Here is a 23,634-nt window from a genome sequence, read left to right on the forward strand (position 1 = left end):
TGTCTGCGTCGAGTGCAAGAAATAGAATCCAAATTTGATGTTATTTCCTCCCTTGATTATTTTAATAGATGAGAAATTAAAATATTGACATCTTCAATTCTCAAAATTTTCCTACAATTCGAATTTCATCTACTCAATTTTGCTATAAATGCATCATATTCTAGTGTTTAGCGGTAAAGGTAAGATAGTTCGATGATAGATAAAATAAACATTTCCGTGACACTAGAAGTGTTTATCAACATAAACTTCAATCGAGACAATGATCTACAGTGAGATCCGTTATAGCGAGACGTGATCAAGTGCACGCGTACCCGGCGAAAATTCAAAGTCGATTTTCTCGAAAACAAAACCTCACATGAAAAATTTTATTGTATATTTTCGACTTATTTTTCCAAGTAGAATCACCCCCTTTTAACTTGTACCACCAGTTACCGAACACCCTGTATATCACAATAATAAATGAACATATTTCGTGCGTGTAGAAACATTTCAAATTGTGATTGCATAATAAACATTCATACATTTACATAATTCTCATCTATATATGTATATTGCAACGCAATTACATATTAATAATTCATGTATTTTTAACTTCGTATATGACGTCACAAAACAATATAAGTGTATGTAACAATAATTCGAACACAATACGTTCTTCCTGGCTGTATAGTTAGCTCCCTGAGTTTGTACTTTGGAGTTATTTATATGTTTTCAGGTAAACAAATTTCAGAAACGTCGTGTTCTTGAAATCAGTTTAATATCAATTCGCAGTTAATTAACATCTATGAAACGGATAAATTATTTAGTTAAATACATTTGAAAATATTTTAAATATAATTTTAAGCTTATTTTCAAATGTATTTATTTCTAAATATATAACTTCTATGAACAAGTGTATGTTTTTCAACTAGAAATGGCGAACACGACTTAAATATTTAATTTAGTCAGGAAAATAATATTTCTTACCTGAATAGAACAGATTTCGTGCTCGATAATTTTATAATTCGAGTACAATAAATCACTTTCGTTCACTGTGCTTTTATCAGTGTACGACTTTATATAACTGAGTATGCTTAGGATCATTTATACATTTTCCAGTCTATTTTTTAAGGTACTAGACACGTCTTCTAGATCTTCTAGACACGTTCATTTTCTGTAGGCTCTAATGAAACATGTAAAAACGTAGGGATTTAGTTTGTTTTGAGAAGTTAGAAGGATTAGTTAACTAGATAACAAATTAAAGAAATTTTAAAAAAGTGCAATTGTTTCGAGAAAATTCAGAATTGCTTGATTTTTGCAATTCTTTATTTAAGAAAATTTCAAAACTGCCCAGTTAGTCTAATAACACTTTGGGAGCGTATTTCCAAAATGCTGTACTTTTGATATACACTACTGTGCAAAGGAAAGAAGCATCCAGTATAATTATAAGTAAACAGCGGATTTTATGCATTTATGACGAAAATTATTAGGTGTAATTTAAGACAGTAAAAATATTAGAAGAATTTAGAAACACTATTATATTATTTTCAACCTATTAAACATATTACGAAGAAAATAGATCTCTATGTCACCTCAATTTGTTGCAATTCAGGTAGATAATTTTTATTTTGCATAAAGATCAGCTGTCTAATTACAAGATATAATGAGAAACAATATCTTTACGTAGAAATTATATTGTACAATGATTGATTTATTATTTTTAAAGTATTAGATAATCCGCAATAACACATACAATCTCAGAACTATTTAATTAAACAGCGAAATCCTTTTTTAAAACTTACTGTGTTCTTATTTGATTTTTTATGCTTTTCTATTAAATATGGCCGGGTGCTTCTCTCTTTTGCACAGTAGTGTATGCAAAAAATCGGTTTGTTGCAATGGAATACCGTTTAGTTAACATTCGTAAATACTATATTGTATTTATAATTTAAGATTTCACACGGAAGTTGTCAGGGAGTTACAAGATTTTGTCAAACAAAATTGATTTTTTCCGAAAAAAAGGAAATCCCGTATAAAGAGTGTCCGAATGTTAACAGGAGTCACTGTACATGTCGACGCCTTCGCATTTCGAGGAACGCCATATTTGTTTATTCCCTGGAGCGGATATCCGTGAGGAGGCCTCGGTATCGGTCGGAGATGATTTGCCACGCGAACGTTCGCCGATTCGTCGTTCCGCGAAAGCCGGAGTCGTGACGCGGACTGACGAAAATAGTGTCCACTCGCTTGAAATAACCGTCGGCCCAAGCGCGCCGCGATTTCCGTGTCCGCTCGAAGCGACGCGACGCGACCGTCCGTTTGTCTTCCCGCGATTCATCTGTTATTTCGATAAACGCGAGCGTTTGACGTGTCGTTGATATTTCTGCCGTCGATCCGTCAGCGGCACAAAATTCCGCTATGCGTGATTCTTTGACAATAGAAACCACGGGTCGGCACACGTTTTTTAATCCTCCGTTACATCGATGCGAGAAACCACTCTAGAGCACAAAAAATAAGTAGAATTTCGAGAATTTTTCACGGATACGCAGGGACCATAACTGTTATAATCAAAAAGAAAAAAGTCATAGAAGTATTTCAACGACTAAAATCGTAATGGTTACAAATAAGAATCATAAGTAACCGAACATTTTTTCTGTTGTTGGTAAATGTTATTGTTGAGAGAAATTTATTTCGATCGTTTATAACAATTATCAATGAGAGAAATTTATTTCGATCGCGCTCATAACAGTTATCGTTGGGAGAAGTTTATTTCGGTCGCTCATAACAGTTGTCGATGAGATCAATTTATTTCGATCGCTCATATCAGTTATCAATGAGACCAGTTCATTTCGATCGCTCATAACAGTTATTGATGTAGGAAATTGGTAATAGTTATTATTAAATAGTACAACTTTCAAATGGTAGACAATTAATTATTTCATAAATTTTTCATTCGTAAAATTAACTGCTACAATTAAAATTTAATGGGGCAAACAAACAGATTTTGTGTTGTTCTTATGGTCTGTTGATTCGTCTTGTTGTACGAAACCTTCTCAATGAATTTCACAGGCTTGCTCCATCCGAAAAAGAGTAGACAATTCAATAATTAAATAAGCAACCAAAATGTGAGTTTTCTCATCGATAATTATTATGAGCAATAGAAATAAACTCTCATTGATAACTGTTATGAGTGATCGAAATGAACTTCTCTCATCGATAACTGCCGTGTGCAATCGAAACAGTTTTTCTTCAGCGACAACAGCTATCCTATTATACAAAGTCCTGTCATATAAATTTCCTCTTAAATATTATAGATTTGATATCAATATCAATCAGTGCGACTGTCGCGTGCTCTTTTATAGACTGTGTATTTTATGGATTTATTTCACAAAAATGAGTGGGTGCAACTTAAGACAGTAAAAAGGGTACAATAATTTAAGAATGGTAATCCATTTATTTTTCTCAGCTTGTTAAAATTATTAAAGTAAGAATAAACTATTTATGTGGCTCGAGTTACTTGCGATTAACAACACACTATTTGTTGATGGTAAAAAGAACTACAAAATATGACAATCTTGTAAATGAAGCATATGAGTGATAGAAAAATTCAATGTATACCATAATACAATCAAGAAACGTGTGATCCTTGATCAATAAGAAATAGTTGCGGTTGTTTAACGTTACTGTTCGAAATCGTACATTTCATATGCAACGACCTAATATTTACAGGTATCGCCGACTTTGAAGTGTGAATAGAGAATTTTTTATTGTATAATCATTTTGTTATAATAGATAATAGAGGTACAGCGGTCGGAACTTTTGCAATTTTTGACGGAGACCATTTATGCCAAATATACAGTCGACGATTTAATTCGTCATTTCTGTTCATTGTCATCTGTAAAACATTCCCTTGTTCTTTAATTTAATAAATAATTCTTGTATGTTATACAGGAGCTGTATTGACATTTCGCTCTTTTCTTAATTCATTTTAACTATAGTTGAAAGTACAATAGTACCATAAAATATTTCCGAGTCCATTTTATTTTGCACTGATTTACATTTAATCTACTAATTTTTGTCACGAGTTTATAAAATCCGCAGTTTAGTCATGACGATGTTTTCAAATTCTTCAAATATTTTCACCGATTTGCATTTAATCTACTAATTATTATCACGAGGTTGTAAAATCCGCAAGTTTAGTCGTGACAATATTTTCAACTTCTTAAAATATTTTCATTGATTTGCATTTAATCTACTACTTTTTGTCTCGAATTCATAAAATCCGCAGTTTAATCGTGACAATATTTTAAAATTTTTTAAATATTTTCATTGATTTGCATTTAATCTACTAATTATTGTCACGAGTTTATAAAATCCGCAGTTTAGTCATGACGATGTTTTCAAATTCTTCAAATATTTTCACCGATTTGCATTTAATCTACTAATTTTTGTCACGAGTTTATAAAATCCACACTCATGACGATGTTTTCAAATTCTTCATATATTTTCACTGATTTGTATTTAATCTACTACTTTTTGTCTCGAATTCATAAAATCCGCAGTTTAGTCGTGACAATACAGGGTGTCCCAAAATTCGTGAAAATCCCGAAAGGGGGTGGTTCCTGAGACCATTTCAAGCGACATTTTCCTTTGCAAAAATGTTATCCGTAGCTTTGTTTAGGAATTATTAACGAAAAACACGGACCAATCAGAGCGCGATCTAGACGCGGGTTGCCACAGTCGGCCAATGGACAGTTGGCGTGCCGGGCCGACTGTGCCAACTCGCGTCTAGGTCGCGCTCTGATTGGTCCGCGTTTTTCGTTAATAACTCCTAAACAAAGCCACGGATAACATTTTTGCAAAGGAAAATGTCTCTTAGAATGGTCTCAGGAACCACCCCCTTTCGGGATTTTCACGAATTTTGGGACACCCTGTATTTCAAAATTCTTCAAATATTTTCACCGATTTGCATTTAATCTACTAATTTTTGTCACGAGTTTATAAAGTCCGCAGTCATGACGATGTTTTAACTGTTTGCACTCGAAGCTATTTTAACTCGAAAATGGAAACATTTCTTGCGACCTAAAATATGTATTTCCATGCTCTATGATTTTTTAAATTTCGTCAATATGAAATTGATATAATACCTCATACAATACCTAAATGTTTAGTAATTGATTAGATACCGACAGAGTTGTGCTAATTCAATTACATTGTAATTCAATTACTAAGTATTTTAATCAGATTTGTAATTGAAATACAATATAATTGAAACACAATGTAATTGAAATACAATATAATTGAAATGCAATTTATAATTGAAATACAATATAATTGAAATGCAATTTATAATTGAATTACAGTATAATTGAAATATAATATAATAAAAATACAGCTCTCCAAATTATAGCCCAGAACTTGGAAGAACTTGCGATATATTTTTATATTTTTCTTTCATATACAGTAACCGGGGGTTTACTGTCGAACAGCCGTGTTCTGCACGGACAGTATTCCCGCAGTGACATCATTTTTTTTCACAATGTAACACCAATATTTAATCTTCTTTATTTTTCATTATTATTTTATGGAACTTTCGCCAACATATTCGTGGCATTTTTCTAATGCAAAATGGTACCAAACACGATATAATTTCAACTGTATTTAGTGGTGTAATCGACGATGAAAGTTTCGAACGCAACGACGAAAAGCGTATTGGAAAGAAAGAGACGCGGTTGTCGAGTCAATGTGTGGTGTTCACACCGATATACCCGAGGGTGTGCCGTAAGTAGGTTACGAGCAGCTAGTAAAATAAGTAATAAATTCCTTCTGTTTGAAACCTTTACATGGATTTTTCAACCTCTTATTGCCTAATATACTTCATTTTTATAATTCAATTACAATGTATTTTATAATTGTGCTCCATTGCAATTACGAATTACATTGTAATTTAATTGAATCAAGATCTGAATTATAAATTGCAATATAATTGAATTACGATGTAATTCAATTACAATGTATTTTATAATTGTGCTCCATTGCAATTAGGAATTACATCGTAATTTAATTGACTGAAGATCTGAATTATAATATACAACATAATTGAATTACAATATAATTCAATTACATTGTAATTATAATTCTGGAGTAATTCAATTGTAATTCTGCACAACTCTGGATACCGATATATTTAATAGTGTGAACAATATTTTGTTATAATGGTAGAGCAAATTTTTAGTGGCGCCTCAGAGTCACCATTCAAGTGCTAAGAGGTTTAAAATTCTTCTGACATTTGGGCCGTTCCGTGTTTCGCCCATTTGGTCACGCAAGTGCATAAAATGATGATGAAGGAGAAAAAGAAATCAGTGAAAATGTTGCGTCCGTCGAAACGGATACATATTTTGAAGCGGTGGACGAGTGAATGGTACACTGCGCGCAAACGGTTGGACATTATGAACGGTCGGACAATAAAAGCGCCTCTTTCGAAACTCCGATTTCTTCGGACACGAGATTCGCACGTGGGCTGCGTGTGAACGTGTGATTTAGAAGTTACGAACACCACGAGCAATCCCGGCCGATTCACGAACGCCAACGAGCAGAGCTCGCTTGGAGGAATGCAGGAACAACGGGTTGCAACATTAGTGTCAACGACACGCAGTTGACGTTTGTCCATCAGAATACGATGATTTTCTTCGTGGTAGTCTGACTGTTCGCTCGCAGATTTGGCAGTAGCGAGCGTATTAGTCACGGGGCGGGATGTATTCGCTAGCAGCGTTTCGTTTGTTCTCTTTTGGACGGCGGCCATTCGCTTTGAAATGGGAGAGTGTCATGTTCTCTTTCTTTGAGGTAATTCTCACCTGAGATTTTAATCTTGAACGCGAATTTGTCGGGCTGAAAGCGGACCGGCCCGAAAGCGCTACGTTTGCATTCTACACTTTTTCGTGTAGAAAACGCTCAGATTTAGGTTATACAGTCAGCAAAAATAATATTCGAACACTTTTTAATATGACGATTACTTTTTTAATATTCGACCGTACGACTTGGATTTTTTCAGAAGAGTTAGAACAATTAATTTACTACATGACGTGAAAAAAGAAGTTTTGAAAAGATTCCAATTGGTTGGAAGTGGAGAGAAAATACTAGAAGTTGTTCTTTACACCCATTTTTGCAAAATATGCTTTACAAAACTGTGTCAATTATATTCATTCTGAAAACACGCCATGCATATGAATGATATATGTTTGAAGTACATATTCACAGTAGGTCTTTCCATTAAAAAGAATCAAGGCGACCTTCTCCTCACCTTGGAGTGTCCATCTAGAAAAATAAAAATCCCACCACATGATATCCCCCTCGGTACTAAACAGCTTTCATTTGAAACATTTTTGTGAACAGTCAATATTTTTGAAAATATTGGTCCGTAACGCTTTATAATGTTCACCCTGTATAATAACTAGACTGCGAATATTTATGTAAAATAAAAGTTGTTAGCATCAATTGCAAGAAACGGGAAACAACTGAGAAATTTTACTTTTCTCTGTATCGATGTTAATCAGCAGAAAATAATATGGGATTTTTTTTCAGAAGAACCATTGAAAATTTTGCATTAAAATTTTACACACATACTCACGGGTATTTGATGTATAGGTATTATACATAAATTGTTTTTCTCAAATGGAGGCAATCAAAATTACACGAGTTATACTGTTTTATTAATTTCGCGAATTCAGACAAATCAATAAACAAACTGTAAAAGAATTGCACGTAATATAAAAGATATTATACATATAAAGAGCTCGCTCGAAGAGACCTCGCCAACATCGGTCACCGGCTCCCTACAGACTTTCTATAAAACTTTCATACACCATAAATCACTTCACAATCTTCAAATCTCAAAAGACTTAAACGAAGCACCCGTTCGGCGGGTGAATTGACAGTGTCTTACTTCAGATTGCGAAACGAATAAAAACATGTTAGGTTGGCAACTAAATTCGCGACCTTTTGTTTCGTAATTCCTTTATTGTATCATTGTAAGTTACAATTTGTAACCTCATTCAGTGACCATTCCTCTTGAACTGTATATCATTTGGAAGCTCTGAATTTTGCGATTAATTTGATATAAAATACTCGGGCTTAAAAAATACATATATGAATGAGTTTGTTTGAGAAAATGTGGAGGTTGCGAACTTAGTTGCCAACCTAATGATATATTATTATGCAATCTGTTCGATTATCCGAGCCATCTCGGTTCCAGTTAGTTCGGAAATCGACGTACTATGCGATTTAGTGTAACGAAGGCCGAAAGGCTGAAGAAGATATTTCAAGCATGTGCACAAAAGGGGGTCATCGCACACTCGGAAGGACTCAATTTCTTTATCCGTGACCTTGGTCAGGCGCCAGCGCTCACCCTAATCCGGACAGACAGACGGCACATAATTTCCTTTTTTCATTGTATAAAATAGGGTCGAATCGCTGACACGATCGAATTCCGCAGGAACTCTTGCTCCGTGGGGCTCGTAAAGCCGTGTGTTCCCGTCAAAATCCGTGTCCCCCAACTTCGGAATTTAATATACGTAGATCGAAAGGCTATTTTCAAAAGTCCTCGATAAACTTCTCTCATATAGTACAGTAACTTTGCGACGAATTCACTGCAGCGCGGACGTCTCTAATACGGGCCGGAACATGGTAAAGGCAACGCCGTCTCAGTCCGATTCGAAGTGATCTGAAGTCGTTCGCGTTATATTCAGAGTTGAGACCTTAAACAATTGAAAATTTGAAAATCTCAATTTTTAGAACTAAGAACTTTCACCGTATATAAAAATACAATCATAACTAGACTGCGAATCTTTATGCATTTATAAAGAAACAATATTCAAGAATATTGTAATGTTGTTTAGAACCTAACAAAAAGTCATTAAGGGATCAACTCAATTTTTACCACGCTTATATTAGCTTGCCGAGTTGTCGTTGTTGTTGTTGTTGTATGCGTCAAATCTTGTAATCGAATTTTAAATCACTTCCCGATGAGTTAGAGACTTGAAAGTTTAAACATAGCTCAGAACTAGATGACAACGCAATAGTAAAAAACAAATTTTAAAAAGAACTGTGCGTCTAGGAGAACAAAATTTTTTTATATTAACCGTCACAAAAAAACTAAAAAGTAGAAAATAAAAAAATATATACAAAAAACTGTTTAAAAACCACGCTTATATTAAAATGCACTAAAGAGGAGAAAATAATTTTTTCTCTGGTTCTCTATAAAATACCGAATCTAGTTAAATGATTAATGATATTTTTCCCCAAAGTTTTAAGCAATTCGTTCAAAATTTCTTCTGTTATAAAATTAATGTCGGAATAGATAGAAAAATTTAATATAAATTTGAAAAAAAATCACACACTGACCATAAATGAAAGCATGGAGCGCCCTCGAAGATTACGTCAATATAGTTTAGCGCACCACGCTTTTAATTATAGTCACCAATGTCTAAAAAAATTATTTTCTCCTTTTTAGTGCATTTTAATATAAGCGTAGTTTTGAAAAAGTCTTTTTTTATATATTTTTTTACTATTTTATTCCTGCTTCCTACAGTCAATGCAGAATATTTCTATTTTGCACAAAGATCTGCAGTCTAATCATGACGCTCCAACACAATGCAATCAGACTTGGGCAGTAATTAATTACATCTTCAATTACACATGTGCAAAAGTGAACTATAATTACAATAAGAAAACGGTTAAATGGTCCAAAACATAAAAATTAGTGGTTTAAAAGAACAATTACACTGAAGTAATTGTTAGACACAATTACAATTACTGTAATCGTGTTAAGTAATTGCATCTACCCATTACAATTATTTGTAATTGCATTAAAATTATTTGGAAATTGCAGAAATAAAATTACAGTAATTGGCAAGTAATTGTAATTGTAATTGAAATTACATTTTGCCCAACTCTGAATGCAATAGGAGTGCTAAATTATAATTAATAAATAATTAATAAATAATCAATATATAATTTAATATTAACTTAATATATAATTAATAAATAATTAATAAAATGCTAAAGGAGTTTACTAAATTTTATAATTTTAAGGAATCTTCTCGATTGTGCAACATCTTCCAAATTATTTATTATTGAGGTGATATTTAGGTTACAGGAAAGGTTTCGCTGTACGAAAAATTCTCAAAAATTTGAAAATAATACAGAGCGTAACAATTTACTGTTACTGTGTTACTGTTACTGTGTATCATGGTCGGCTTTTATATGCTGCTGCGTATATGCAGTAGCTTTATCGGACTGATGTTCTGTCTGCATGCGGTGTTGCCACATCACGTGCTCCGGCCTGTGCTAGACATGGCCTGCACCCTTTCGCACCGATACAACATACCCTCTGACAAGGATCGCGTACTCGGGCCTGACTATAAACACGCGTAAAAATAAACGCAGCGCGAAAAAGAATGCTAGAACTATCCGCGGAATGTAATATATCAGACGCCGCCGAATATAGAGTGCTATTTCTGCTGATAAAGCCTCATAGAAAATGCTCGAGGCTCGAATAAAGCACGGGCAAACTATTATTTTCTGTCGGAGCTCGGAGTCTTAGCAGACTTTTTTCGTTCCGGACAACACCCGCCACCAGAGATTTTATTTATAATGCTCGTTCCACACTTCGCGAAGGAATTCAGCCGTTTCGTCGTTCAGATCCTCAGCTACAGTCTCGGTTATAGTCCTCAACTATAGCGTACATATTTCGTCATTCAAGTTTCCCCGGGGCAGGGTGGTATCGCCAGCAGAAAGACGATCTAAATCGTGGCCCGGTGTCATCTCGCAAGTTTTATGAGTCAAATCCGCCGTGATTATGTAATTCCGTTGACGCGGATTCGCCTAATTACTTCGGGATCTCGCGGTACGTGCCAACGGCTGTCGAATCGCTCGCTGCGCAGTTCATAATCATCGAAAAGAGACCGCAGCCGCAGCCGCCGCCGTCGGGATAATCTCGTTCCCTAATTAGTTCGAGCAGGGGAAGCTCCGAGATTATGATTAGCACGATAAATCGTTGCTGCCGCGAAACGCAATGTAATTTTAGGTCGTGGGAAACTGGTTAAACTGTAGTCGCGAGGAATTGCGCGGTTTTGGCGCTGGTTCTGAATGTATCAGTGGCTGTGAGAAGACGCGTGTCGATTTTGAAAATTCGGGTATATACATTTGTTGAATTGTTGGATTTCTACTATGTTTAATAGGTTCAAAATAAAATAGTATGTTTCAATTTTTCTAATATTTTTGCTATTTTAAATTACACTCACTCATTTTGATCATAAATGCATAAAATCCGCAGTCTAATGATAATATATCAGTACTCCCACATTCCTTTTATCTATCTACTGTTGTACGTTTCAACTCAGTTTGTAATAAATAATAATACCATATGTAATAAATAATGAATGCATAAAATTTTGGTACTCTACTCACCACGAATATTGTTACTGGTACAGTACTTCAAGGACATCACCTAGCCATTAATTTACCGGTGATGAATTTCAATCGAATGTTGTGCAATTGGGTGCAACAAGGAGACCTGAAAAATTTGTCAAATTTAAACCATTACATCTCGGTAGTAAAATATTATGTAATGATTCTCAGCTCCTTTTGAAGCGTAAAGCCTCTATTTTCAAAACCATACGTCTTACGTCTTCTTTCTCGTGGACATTTCTGCTAGTGTAGCAGAATGAAAAGAGACAGAGGTACTTATATTTTCAAGCATTTCTCAGATTCAAATAACTCTGCAGGTATTGAGAAATTGTTTAACTAACTAAAACTATACAACAAAGAGCTCGTGGATCTTGACGTCCAAATTTTCTCCGCCATTTCTATTAGACTTCGAGTAAAAAGTGTGCCGAAAAGATTAGCGATGAATGTATAAAATTCTGTAGTATATATATTAAGTTGAGGAAAAAGAAATCCATTATTTTTACGTTATCTCAAGCGGAGAAATGATGGATTTCTTTTTCCCCAACCTATATATAATATATCCATTATTATATATGTATGTAACGAAACCAAAATAAAATTTTATTTATTAGACTCTGTTCAGAATCTTCATCACGAGTCTGACACGATATTGTAGTGTAGGCTGTGGGGTTAATCACTCGAATCAGTCTAGTCATTCTACAAAACGATGTTGTTTATAATATCGTGTCAGACTCGTGATGAAGATTCTGAACAGAGTCTAATAAATAAAATTCTATTTTGGTTTCGGTAATGTACAGCTATTAAACAAGATATAGGCGTACAAGAGATGTAAATTTTCTCCTTTTTTAGGAAATTACGAACTACGAAAAAGTTCTAATTACTGAAACCGTAAAATAAATCGCAGTGTAAGGGGTTAAGAAGAGATCCTGTAAATATATCGTTCCCGTGACACCGTGATTCGCAGGTTCCTATCGGATCCAATTATTCGCGATTTGTTGGACTGAAGAACACGAAGTTTCCAGCCCTGAGAAGAATTCCTGCCAATAACTGTCGCGAAATTTATCGGTACCACTTCGTTCGGTGTTTACAAGGACGCGTGTCAGCTTCATTCAGACGAAACGGAACGTCGCACGAGCTTGAGCTCGTGGCTTCTGGAATTATTTATATCTCGCACGTGCTCGGGCCCTGATCCGACGTGTTACGTTAGGTTCGCACGTTCCGAACTGTTTCGTCGCTCACATATCTGTATCTTTCCTTTCTGGTGACAGTCAACAACATCCATTCCTGACACACGAATTAACACTTCGAGTGTCATGTTGGTCATATACAGAATCCTTCACCAAACCTGAAAATCAATTTTTATTTCTGTTTACAGTTTTATCACAAATGTTGGCCTAGTCTCTTAGTCTAACTACTCCATATATCTCGGCGAATCTGGCGAAAGCCAAATTGGTTACCCCACCAGGGTGAATAAACAAACTTTCGCCTGTAGCAGCTAGTAATATGCGCGTGGGACGCGTTCCGAGCAACCTAATCTTTCTAGATGATTCTTGTCTTCGGACTCTGAGTTCTAGGCTTATGCCGGAGTCATTCGAGACTCATACCGATATTTTACTCATCTTTATCGCTTATCCCCACCGCTGACGGCTCACAAACAGAGTTGTCAGGCGGGCTTGTATTCCCCTTAACCCTTTCGATCATGGCGTTCTCATATAAGGACATACGAAGTAAATGCTTGGTGTATCTAAATTCGATAAATTTTATTGTTTGTAAACGTTGTCCTCATATTGAAAAAAAAAATAATTCGTGACCGAAAGGGTTAAAATTAGGGGTGTGCGAGTACTCGAAATTTCGGGTTCGGGTCGGGTCGGGAAATTTGCTTGGGATCGAGTCGGAATGCCGAAAGTTTATAAAGTTCTGGTACCCGAAATGCAATTGTAAACAACTATCTATATTTGCAGAAACAACAAGACAATACCTTGGCTTTCCTACCAGTCAAGTATCCAGCGAACGATTGTTTCCTGACGCTGGAAATATTGTGACAGCCACGAGAACAAAACTAGTATCGGAAAAAGTAGAACAATTATGCTTCCTGTCCACGAAATTAGAATAAAATACTATACTCCTCAAAAGAATTAAGGGATTACCTCTGCGAACCCGAAAAATTGCTACTAGTTTACACGATCATAACTCCGGCCAAAATTGCTGTATCGATATCGTTAAACAATGGTTTGAAAGCGTGATACCTCTAGTTTCGGATGCTCTGTTTCAAATTGTTGCTGTGTTGGTTTTTTACAAAGTTATAGCGAGATAAAGACAACATTGACGGTTAACAAAAAATTTTGTGTAACTTTGTAACATCACACGGGGAGAAAAAAATTTTTTGGATAACTCGCGTTAATATCATTTGGAAGGGCTATCTTTCTTGTGTAAAATGTGTGGTTATTGATTATTGTGCGATTTTTTTTATTCGAGTTATTCAACATTGAAGTAAATATTGGCTTTTTAACTTTAACTGGCTCCAGAAAGCGAAAAAATTATCGTAGAATCTTGCGCAAAAAAGCAATAGAAAGAGCGTTTCTTTCTCTTCAAGGCACTTCTGTTTTTTCAATTTCATTAACATTTCGATATACCAGGTGATTCTGAAAATATGCTTAAAATATGCACAATTTCCATTTTTCCTTTAACTCGCTATATCTCAGCGAGAAATTATCGCAATACCATGATCCGAAAGTCAGATTGAAGCAGAGATTCTGCCGATTCGATTGAGCACCCCATGATCCTATGGCAGCTGTGTTTGAAGTTAGTGATTTACAGAAATTACCGTTCTACCTACAGCGGCTGCCTGACATCCCTGAATACACTACTGCCGCGCCAGCGTTAGCATTACCCAAGACATACCGCGTGGAGGTTGCTCGGCCAGATTTATGCCTCTTTTGTGTATGTGTGTGTGTGTGTGACACTGACTACTTAATGAACAATTTTAATAACCTATGTTACCACCTCGTTTATGAATAACACACACGCCTTTTGTGTAGTGTTGTATAAAGCTCGAGTCTTCGAAGCTTCAGAGCTCAGTCTTAAAGACTAAGTTTCTATAGAAGAAGATTTAGAAGAAGTCTTGAAGACTGAGCTCTGGAGCTTCGAAGACTCGAGCTTTATACAATACTACTTTTGTGTGTGTGTGAGCTGTTAGCTGTTATTCATAAAAGAGTTAGTAGGGGTCACGAAGCTCGAGCTGCTTCGGTCTCCGAGCAGTGTAAACATGCCGCGTAATCCGATTACAAAACTTCTTTATGTTTCATAATTTTTTTATGGGACTTTCACCAACTTATTTGTAGGATTTTTCTGATTAAAATGACACTAAACACGATATAATTTCAACTGTATTTTTGCACCCTAATTTGCATTATTCGGAAGCATACTGCTGCTGTTGAAATATGTTTTAAAATTAATCTATTATGCCACACAAGGAACGATCGATTCAATGTCAGTTTATTTTAGTTTGTTTATGAAGCCGTTGGTTGTTTGCTCATAGTATCGTTCAATTTTCTAGCCCGAATGATCCTCACTTGACGTGTTACATTGAAATCGTAAAGACGTGGTTTGCTTGCGCTTTTCTCGTTATTGAATAAACTCCGTTGAGGCAATTTATACAAAGTGTGCAGTTTATTTAATTACTAGGGGTGTGCGAGAACCCGATGGTCGGGACGAGTCGAGAAGAGGTCGAGTCGGGTCGGGTCGGGTCCCCGAAAATTTCGAGATTCCCGAAAAATTTCGAGAATATGACATAAGACACTCTTGAAAAGAATTCGTGATGGACAACATTCTTTCAATTTCGAAAACATCTAGAATAAAAAATCCGAAACTATGAATGTATTCATTAAACCGAATATAAATGATTACTGGGTATTCGAAATTTTCGGGTACCTGTCCCGATCTCGAAAAAATTTCGTGTTCCCGACCCGACCCGATATTCCGGGTTCTCGCACACCCCTATTAATTACATAATCTAATAGCTGTGAATGTAGCTATTTTCATAAAGCTACGACAGCTACGTGCTGCCGAATAATGCAAATTACGCCTCGTAAACGTAAAAATAGGACTTTTGAGAGCGATCGCGGCCTAGATTGATCTTTTATCTAGCACTTTCGACTACTGAAAAATCCCATCATTGCATTATTGAGAAATGAGAAGGTATTCGAATTAAGAAATGAGAAGCATCCCTTGCAATCCTGAAGAAACGACTCCACCCCCTAAAACTACGTTTCGTAGACAAAAAGGAAGTGTCCGGATACTTTTGAGCGGTAGAGTATGTGTGTTCTACTGTATACATATATAATGATGAAGTCTAAGAGTGGGGAAGAACCTAAGCGGAGAAGGTTCCTGGAATAGCTCGCGAACTACAAGTTGGAACTCCCTGCTCTACACGATGGTACAGAGTCACAAATGAGGAATTGGATGGTGAAGGGGAAGCGTAAAGACTCTACACTGGCAACTCTGCTCACGAATGACTCCGGTACAATATCGACGAAAGCATATATATGTATTGGGGAAACAGTATCAACGTAAACATTATCGAGCAAGACACAGTCGATCAAGTAGAACAGACGCGTTCGAAGTGACCAGACCACGAATCGAGATCTGTGCAACCATAAAAGGAGCATCTTCTCACGCCGCGCCGGTCTGCGTGACCGCCACGGCCGGAAACGCGGAATTAGACACGATTTTGCGTCGTCGAACGCAATGCCGACGCGATCATCAATGAATGGCTACGTCAGCCGCCGCGATGCCCTCGACTATAATAGTAAACCCGAATTCCACCGTGGCCTACTCACAGACGTCGTATACGTAAATTTACCTGCGATGCGTCAGAATACGTTGTTTTCCGACAGGGGTTCCACGACGCCGACATACGTGGAGGCTGATTCATTCCTCGAACAATGCGGGTTCAATAGGAGGCTCATTCCCGAAAGGGACAGACTTGATTTTTAGAAACTCTACTACTTGAACTCTCTGTTATACGTCATTCTACTCGTTCCGATGTGCTGAATTCGAATATCTCTTTCGTTTTTTATGGAAATTACAAGTTACCAAGATATTTGCTGAAAACTACTAGCCCATCAAATTCTGGGCAATTGAAATAGTGAAAATATTCCAAGAATCTATAAATACTGTTTTATTCTCTTGGACTTGATAAAATCATTAAGATAATTAATAAATGGAACTCGTGTATGCTGTAATGCATGTAGACCATTTTTATTTTGCATATAAATCCGCAATCTATAATTATCATTATTTGCAATAGGTGTGCCAGTGTCAAGCTTCACAAATCAAATTGTCAGAAAAAAAGTGAGGCCCATTTGAGCATGATAAATGTTGTTCAACGAACTTATTTATATTTGCAGTAAATTAATTCATGTTTTGCAATCCAATAAATTAACACTTCTAATAAATATGTTTCTTCTATCGATCGTATTTGCTAATAATAAATTTTTTTAAATGTTTTCGGCGCAACGGTTCGGTCGTTTATGAGGAATTATGTTTTGGGCACCCCAAAGCAAGTGAGTGTGTCTTTATGAACAATATTTCTTACATTCAATCATTCAATATTTCTGTTTTTTCAAAATTACTACAACATATTTAATTTACAGACGTGATTCAAATAAATCTTGAAAAAGATCGAAAATAGGATCGAAACGTTGATTTTGTTTGACAATTAGCAAAGTTGCTTTATAATTCGTAATAAACGATCGAACCGTTGCGCCGAAAACATTTTAAAAAATTTATTAACACTTCTAGTCTGTTGTAAGAGATTTATCAATTATTTTACATTCAGTTAATAAAAGTTTTGAAAGGTCGTGTACCTTCGAATAGATATTTAAAGGTAAAGTATGAAAGTTGGGAATACTATCTTAATTAGTGTTCTTTAAGAAATTGAAAACAGCTCATCGTCAATTTTATATAATTTTACTGGTCCTAGGTTCCAATTTTAGATTTATCTGTCCCGAAACAGTTTTAAAAAATCTGCTTGTCATAGCATTAACTGTTTCAGACAAGAACTTGTTTCAACTTAACTAGAATTTTCTTAAGAATTTCTTGTGTACACAAAACTGTGTAGAATTAGTTCTGGTTATTCTACCACATTTTATAACAATTTTCTTGGAACAGACAGGTTAATAGTCATAAATATAGACTGCGCATCTTTATGCAAAATAAAAAATGTTTGCACAAACTAGTACACTGAACTAGTACACGAAACTAATATACTGAAGTCCTTAAATCTTTGTAATACAGGGTGTAATTTTTGGTGGTGACATTTTGTATTTGCAAAAATGTCCGCCTCGACTTTGTTAAGGAGTCATTATGATGAATGGCGCGGCGCGCAGTGTGTCGTACGTTGGAAAAAAAGTCCGAAAATCAAAGTATAACATCTACAAAATGTATCCTAAAATGTTCGTAACAAAATGTGGTTCCTAAAACTATCTTCAATTTTAACTGAATAAATCAATTTGTTATTAAAATTGAGGCTGAAACTTTACTGTCAAATTCCGTGCATTTTTAAAACATGCGTCCCTCGGAAGCGATTTGGTTTTTTTATTTGATTTTTACAGGATGTGTTTTAGGACCTTCCATCTGCCAACATTTTTTTTTTAAATAATAGCAATTTGTCCTCATTTTTTATGTTTAACATGAATTAACGTTGATTCGAGTTTTTAAAAAAGTACCAGAAAGTACCCCCGTGAATTCTTTTACATTAATTGGTGGCATATTAAACTTTAATTTCGCGTCGGTTTTAATTTGGACATATTTGCACAGAATGTAGAAAATAATAAAAATCAATATTAAGATGCTCAGCGGCTTTCTGCGTAGTCTTTCGAAGAAATTTGTTGCAATTATTTTTAAACGTATGCCATTTGATAAGTACATATGTGTGTTCAATTTTATTCTTATAAATTATATATTTAGTTTAAAAATTGTTTAAATATTTACAATCTTTCAATTGTGTATTAAAGAAAGTACCAAAAGGTTCCTTTGAGATTTTGTATTATATTACTTTAGAGCACATTCGATTTGATATGACGGTGAACCGTAAGTGCATAAATATACACAAATGTTAAAAATAGTAGAAACTTATTTTGACGTTGAGACGCGTGCGTTCGTCGCCGTCCACGCCATTAACGCAGTCTATCGAGTTCCCACTTGAGTCCGTGCGAAGCGATAGGAAACCAATTTTTATTCTATAAAAAAAACAAGGTCATCGCAATTTAGAAAAAAAATTTTCTATTTACCAATTGATTCGTCTTTGCATTTTATTTCAAAAAGTATGAAGGTACTTTACTCGAAAATTGCATAGTTTAAGAGTTACGACGTTTTTCCCGAACGCCCATATACCCGACACACTGTGCGACGGTACATTCCACTGAGCGTAATGATGGTGTCGCGCCGCGGTGAAGTAGTGAACAAGAGAAAGAGCAGAAATTAATTCAATTAGAACTCACTTATTCAGTCGTAAATACAGTTGCTGCTTTGAAGTGTGTGTCACTGAGCCATTCGGAGACGAACTGAACAGCTGACTTCAGATGTACGGCAGTGCCGAATGCTAAAGGTCGTACGGTCAGGTCAATACACTGTACAACTGGTGGTAGATAACAACCGCGAGCTTCGAATTGACACGTTATTAGAGATGTTCTCTCTATCGCGGTTCGAACGACACTGATTTCTACGCAAGATTTTTCTGAGGAATTTAGGGAAGGCATTACGCATAACGAACTAGACGGGGTGATCAGACAAAAAAACAGAGCACGAGAGAGACCGCTGTCAGACTAGAATTTATGGCAATCACATGTTTCGGTTTTTTTTCCTTGGTACACAGAGTCGATGGGTAACTGTCCGAAAAGAGGTTTGCCCTTTACCCAGCAAGAGGTGGAAATGACAGGTACTCGTGGCGTTCATGAGTTTCTATTGTCCTCAATCTCTATACCTCCCTTAACACTAAACCTATCGCGAGGGGTCAAATGATCCACTTTAGATTTTTTATTTGACAATTATTGAGATTGCAAATGTGTTTTCATGAAAAATTGAATACATGTTTTGGCTCGGGTATACATTGTAGTAAAAATCGCACAAAATATAAATAAATTTAATCTTGTGATTATTATAATTCCATACATATTGGTCACTTTTGATGGTCGGTAGTTTTAGTGTTAAGAGACTTTCTAAAAGGACAGACTTTTTTTAATAAAACTCTTTATTGATAACTCTTGACTTTCTTCAAATAATTTTTTAATAACTGCAAATGAAAATGCCGCTTCAAATTTGGGACACCCTGCATATAATGAAGTTCAAAAAATTTTGAAAATATTTTTGTACTGTATGCACATACAGATTTTGATTACACTTTTCATATATTGTAAGACTTTAAATACGAGGTACTCTATATATTATAATTTTAATTAGTGTTTCGAAATAAAGAATAATTTTTAATTTACAATCTTGTGTGTACACATAATATAAATATATTAACTAGAATTTTGTAATTTATTTTTGGTTAAAATTCCGATTCTCTAACTGATTTATATGTGTGTTGATCACTCTTGCAACTAAATAAATAAACAAATGACCTCGGGCCTCTTTCAAAGAACTCGATCATTTTTTGGCACCCTGTATGTCCACTGCTTTAAATCGCACGTACCCCTTTTTGTCATAGATGCATATAAAATTCGCAGTCTAGTTATCCTATAAAGTTGAAAAAATTCTCATTATTTTATTCGGAAAGAAACATGTCTGCAATTAAGCCCTTCGTAACTTGAAGAAGAAAGCATGCTTGCAATATAAATAAAATTGATAAAAATAAAGTAAGGTGCTGTAGAAGGTAAGGTTCGGTCTAGCTGCATTTATACGTCATCTTATATCACATGGTGACAAACGACAGCCGCCGCCTATTCTCCCAACAAGATTAAAGGCGTTGCTGCGATAATTATTTAAGAGGAAGAGACATTTTCTAAATCGGTACGATTCACGTGACAATACTATGACATTTTAGGAAATCACGGCGACGGTCACGGTCACGTTGCCAGGCAGACTGCGAAATGAAATTACATGCAAGCAGAGTTGGGCAATTTTTATTTAAATAAAATTTTTGCCCAACTCATGCATACAAACACTGTACTTTTTAGATCTACTAACCTTCGATCAATCAATTTGCCACAATGGGATGATTATACAGCACGATTCAAACATGGAGGTCGCGGTAGGGTTCGCATAAATCAAGTCACAGACGGTTCTAAATGCCTGAACTTCCGTTCAATTTGCCAAATTGCAAATTGCATCAATTTGCCACAAAGGGATGATTATACAGAACGATTCAAACATGGAGGTCGCGGTAAGGTTCGCATAAATCAAGTCACAGACGGTTCTAAATGCCTGAACTTCCGTTCAATTTGCCAAATTACAAATTGCATCAATTTGCCACAAAGGGATGATTATACAGCACGATTCAAACATGGAGGTCGCGGTAAGGTTCGCATAAATCAAGTCACAGACGGTTCTAAATGCCTGAACTTCCGTTCAATTTGCCAAATTGCAAATTGCATCAATTTGCCACAAAGGGATGATTATACAGAACGATTCAAACATGGAGGTCGCGGTAAGGTTCACATAAATCAAGTCACAGACGGTTCTAAATGCCTGAACTTCCGTTCAATTTGCCAAATTACAAATTGCATCAATTTGCCACAAAGGGATGATTATACAGCACGATTCAAACATGGAGGTCGCGGTAAGGTTCGCATAAATCAAGTCACAGACGGTTCTAAATGCCTGAACTTCCGTTCAATTTGCCACAAAGGGATGATTATACAGCACGATTCAAACATGGAGGTCGCGGTAAGGTTCGCATAAATCAAGTCACAGACGGTTCTAAATGCCTGAACTTCTGTCGTTTTCTTTTTGAATATGCACGAACGCTAATCGTTCGACGGGGAGTACCATTTGTGCGCCAAAGGAAGTACCAAAAGTTTAGTATCGAGAATTCTTGGCAAGCACGAAGCGCCATGCTGGTAACAGCGTAGTTCCTCAAAAGTTTCACGTGAACGTCTTTGAGTCACGCATTCCGACAGAAACACAAATCAAGGGGACATTGTTCTTCATGTTAACAGCTGACTTGGGATTATGGAAATTTGCGCATTTACGCGAACTGTGTAAACTTCAAAGAAACTTCTTCTTGGAAGATTGCTCGTACTGTGCGTATAAAATATTCCTCACTAAATTTGATTATACAAAAATTAACTGTATTTTAGAAATACGAAATTTCAGAGAAGATACAGTAATGGCTACCAAAAAGCACGGCAAAACCAAAAAATTAATCAACTTATATCAAATTATGATTCTATAGATAGAAATAATACTTGAGATAATAGAATTTACTTTTTGAATTCCACAGAAAAAGTAAACGCCCTTAGCTAAAAAATGTATGTACGCACATTTAATAATAATTTTTATATTTGGTTCTTTAAAGTTACTTTCGCGAAGCAAAAGATAAAATGTTGTATATTCAGTGAGCTCGACAATTTAGTATCGACACAAATTAAAAAGGGTAATTATTATAAGAATATGTACTATCTATAGAAAAAATAATAACTCTTAGATTAATGGAAATAAACATAATCGTAAATACTATGTGAACAAATTTGAGTGACTGAAAATTATTGCACTAATTTCTAAGTACGAGACTCAGCTTCTAAAAATATTAGCTCTGAATGAGAAGGAAATTTGTCACGTTATATAATTACACCGAAAATCGACAAGAGATTCCAAACTTTTGGCAGGCAGTGAGAATACACGAAATTCTATCGTTCGACCGTATTCTTACTAATTACTATTTCATCGTTTATTTCAGAAACTAACATACATTGGTTCGCGTGTAACATCTTTTTCTAAGATCGTTCAATCCAATTTCTGCTGCATGAAAAATAAATCAAGTTCTCGAGTGGTGGAAAGAATTCGTTATTATGGCCATGTGCAACGACTGGAATTTCATCGAAATCTTGATACTTAAATTTAGCCAGGCATGCGAGCGGAGATTCCTTCGTATTGGTTTAAACCAAGTTTTGATCACGCTGTTGTGTACATCCTCTTCAAGGCAAAACTCACTTATTTATAAATATTACAATGAATAATAAATGGATTTTATGATAAACACGAATAGATGCAATTTGAAGCAGTAGACAGCTTATTATTTAGGAAGAACTATATTTATTTAAGGATATTAATATATTAGTGTTAACTTGTTAAAATCATTACAAGACAGGAATTTTTACTTGGCTCATCTTTCTTGTAATTGAGACAATTTTTATTTTCCATAAAGATCCGCAGTTTAGATGTAAGAATTACTAATTTATAAGAATTGTGATGGTCAATGTAATTTTATTAAGACAATCGAGTAAAACTAGAGAGAATATAAACAAGTGAAAAAAGTTTGCAATAATTCGATACACCACAGATTAGATAAGACTAAGTCTTAAGCACAGTGTTTGCAATCTGCTGCACATCTGTATGCATCTAATCTAATCTGCAAGATTAAGTCATTACGACGATTGTTCGCATTTTCCAGAAACACATATTCTACTTTATACCGAGGAGGACGAAAGTAACATTACAATGAATAAAAGCAAAACACGAAAAAAAACGAATTATTAAAAAAAAAATAAAATGTTTAATGTGTCGAATGAATGAAATGAACGTGTTCATTTTATGTAGTTTTTACGTTGCGAATTTTTATGCAAAATAAAAACTGCCCGAGTCGAATATGTGTCACAAGCAAGAAATAGAAGTTATATGAAAATGTACTATTTCTTTCAATAATTTTCACAAGTCAAAAATGATGTCCCAACATTTCTAAATTTCGTGAGTTTGTCGATGGAAATTTCCCCTTAAATTCGCAAGTAAAGTTTTGTTACAATTATCTCGTGAACTAAAACCGACCGAAAAAACTTTTGGAGGGAAATGTTGTTCAGAACGGTGACCTTGACAATATAATTCAAGGTGATTGAAATCTAAATTCTTCCAATGTATTTACAGTTTATCAGAATCCGCTATCCAGTAATTATCGAGCAAAACAAGAGTACTATTCCAAATCGATATACGTTCTATTTATTTGGAAGAGTTCTCGTTGGAGCCAGCCAAGATGCT

General features: G+C 35.3%; 1 protein-coding gene across 1 annotated transcript in view; it reads left to right on the top strand.

Moving 5' to 3' along the window:
* Window positions 1–23,634, top strand: part of LOC143213624 (actin-binding Rho-activating protein) — a 36,805-nt gene that overhangs the window by 7,531 nt on the left and 5,640 nt on the right. The window lies entirely within an intron of this gene.

The sequence above is a fragment of the Lasioglossum baleicum genome, chromosome 11 (assembly GCF_051020765.1).
Source record: "Lasioglossum baleicum chromosome 11, iyLasBale1, whole genome shotgun sequence".
Taxonomy (NCBI): Eukaryota; Metazoa; Arthropoda; class Insecta; order Hymenoptera; family Halictidae; genus Lasioglossum; species Lasioglossum baleicum.